Raw genomic sequence first — 3,356 nt, 5'->3', positions numbered from 1 at the left:
GCTCCTTGTCAACCCTGCCAATGCTGTCAATCCTCCTGTACTCTAGTACAACACTTGCAAGAGAAAGATCCCTCCCAGTGCATCTGTGGGAGGGAGTCCTGTTGGGCTTCAGTCCCATTTCTGTATTTCGTGGGGCTCAGGGGTCTCTGCTGTTCTTCATGGCTGTGACAGTGAGGAGGAGATTACTGAGATATGAACTTTGCTTCTGACACAAGGACCAGGTTTTGGAGCAGGTCTGTAGGGAGGCTCAGCTGCAGCCCCACTGAACCCCCAGGCCAGGGCCAGATTCCTCTTGGCCAAGTTCACCTCACTTCTACTGGGCTGCACCCATGACATAAAACCTCTGGTGACGCTGAGCGATAATAAAATAAATGCCTTTATTTTCAATAGATGGACAAAACAGACCCAAAACTAGACAGTATTTTCCTGAATTGCATGGGCACTATTGAATACAATACAAATGATGTTAAAACATATATATCTATATTACGCTTCTTATCTGCTTTGTTAGTTATAGTCTTTATATAACATCTCTGACACAGACAAAAATATACTTTTTTATTTTTAACAACAGCCACAAATACTGCCCTGATTAATAACAGACTTACAATAACTCACTGTCTAACTGCACATGGTACTTGATCAAATATGCTTGAAGGGCAGAAGGAAAAATGAGTAACAATTTTTTTCCTACGAGAAATATTTGAAATCCTAAATTATTGCACTATAAGAAAATAAAAGACTAAGTCTGACTTTTACTTTATTTGATCACTTAATGTTTACATTCAGTTCAGGTTCACAAAAGCATGTTTTATTTATAATACATATACTATCCCATATGGATAAATATAGATGAAATTATAACTTTTTTTGATGTCTCAGCTACGTATTAACTTTGATTTTATGAACACATTTCATGCAAAGGAGGTAAAAAAACCTGTCAAATAATTGTTATTCACAGATGTTAAGAATCTAAAAGTGAAGTGTATGATCTTGATATGAATATTTTATCTAGAAATCTTAGGCTCAGAAACAATAACCTCTGTGTCTGAAAACGAGCTGTTTACTTCACTCATTGTAGATCCAATTTACTGCACACACTACTACTGTCTACAAATAGCAAAAGTGGAGAAGGAACATTTGATGATTCACAGGAAAATAAAGTCTACTTGAAGAATCACATCCTATTGGCATTTTGCCTGTAGAAAAAACTTGGTTGTATTCTGTTCTCTCTTTCTCTCTCTCTCTCTCTTTTTTTTTTTTCTTTTCTTTTTTCTTTTTTTTTCTGCAGCTGTCATAGATACGGCCTTTGGTTATATGATCAGCTTTGTATAAATCTACTGGTAGGATAGATGAGCTAAGGCAAGAAAACTTGTAAACAGACTTTGCATGGATTGTTTTAGTTTGGATTGTGAAATCATCCAGTCCACAGTGCAGCCCACCAGTGCAGCCACTGCAGCCATTGTTGGACTCATGCAAAGACACACTCGGAGACTTGCCATGTAGAAAGCAGAGCTGAGGTCAAACTATGAACAGACTTCTGTGTTGCTTCTACCTTTTGCATGATAAACCTTCCATGGCTTGTAACAGTGCAATAACCTTTCAGTTTCCTCAGAGAGGACTGGAAAACCTTGTAGGAACCATTTTCTCGCAGAAAGTGTAGTTCCATCTAACCAGGAAAACTTTGCAAAATCACAGTGATCTCACAAGAATATTCAATAGGATAAACACTATAAAATATTCTGATAATGTTGAAAGCATCTGGGTTGAAATTTTTGGACCAACACATTTTAATTTTTCATTTGACATTTCATATTAAGCATTTTAAAAGCCTTTATGTTTTTATAGCAATGAGGGAATACAAGAGAAATAAAATACCTTAAAAGAGTCCAGCTGAATCCCCTTGCCCATTTCCCTCTTCTCCCACTCTTGAGAATTTTGAAATACATAATACAGAAATGCTGCTGGCCAATATGCAGCTTCTCATAGTGAAATTTTACCAATTCCTAGACAAAACAAAAGTAAGATAAAAATTTCAGGAAAATTTATAGGTAGCTGTCAATCAGGATCCCCTAACTTAATTTGAAACCTCAATGTAAAGCATTGGCTATGGAAGCAGGTAAAACTCACTTGGTATTTCCTCATAAAAAGGGATTCAGGCTAGCGGATTCGGGTCAGAAACAGATAATTCACCAGTGGCTCTGTTCTTCCCTCTCTTTCTTCCATGCGATTTCTTTCTGCTTCTCTTTTCCATTGTTCAATAGGCAATGAACAGTCTGGGCTCGTGTCTGGTTTGTGAGATCTGCAGCACCCTGAAATTCATCAGTAGCTTGTTCACTCACCCCACAGGAACTTATATTCTCTTTGCTATATTGACTCTTCTGGGGTTTGGTGTAGATCTTGATTTTGATTTCCTTCGCCCAGACCACACCCAATACTTTTTCACAGAGTAATACTGCAGTTCACAATGCATACCCAGAACTCAAATGTAGTATTATTCCTAATGCACTGTATGCAGGAAAAAATAATATCTCTAAAATTAATTTTATCTACATATAAAATATATATATGCCATTAAAACTCCACAAAAGGAGCAAAAACATATCTAAGGATTCAACCTTGAGAAAGTTTATGTCAACACTGAATGTACAAGTTGATGGCTTCTTCCTTTAGCAGCAAAACCTATTCTTACACTTTCTATCCTCCAGCATATTTCCTCCTGCTGTAGATGTTAAGAAGAAATTTTCACCAGTGACTAGCAAGAGGAGGATATCTGGATTTCACTTGCATGTTTTGTATCATGCGTAGATATTAAAAAGAATTACTGGAGCATAACTCTTAATTGTACTAGCTATTAGATCTTCCACTGTGAAAGGCACGGTACCAATGAGGACAGACACAATCATCTCAGCCGTGGGCAAACGGAAACAAAATTGCGTGTTCCCTGCTGGCCAGACCGAAGTCAGAAGAGGCTTAATCTCCCTACTTTGATGTTCCTAGCCAGCTTTACAATTTATGAGTGAAGTCACACCTGTGCCTGACCGCTGCTGGTGCTCCACAGAGGCACCAAGTTTGCCCAGGAGGATAGCTGTGATAAAGGAGTCTAGTCTATATAGACAATGCTGTGTGTTTTGCTGTGCTTGTGGGTTCGGCTTTCCTTTCAGATCCCCTCCAAGCTGCTGCTGCTGCTTCTGGAGGTGGACACTTATAGACATGGAAAGCTCTCCACCAAGCTTCTCTTCCCATAGGAAATCAATTTTTTGAGAAAAGGTGATTTTCCATGGAAAATTTACTCTTTCCAGAGTAATCCCAGCAAGTCCAACCCAAAAGACTTTTTGTTGTATTTGAGACTATGC

This window comes from Anser cygnoides, chromosome 1 (genome assembly GCF_040182565.1).
Source record: "Anser cygnoides isolate HZ-2024a breed goose chromosome 1, Taihu_goose_T2T_genome, whole genome shotgun sequence".
NCBI classification, from domain to species: Eukaryota; Metazoa; Chordata; class Aves; order Anseriformes; family Anatidae; genus Anser; species Anser cygnoides.
Note: the sequence above shows the minus strand (reverse complement) of the source record.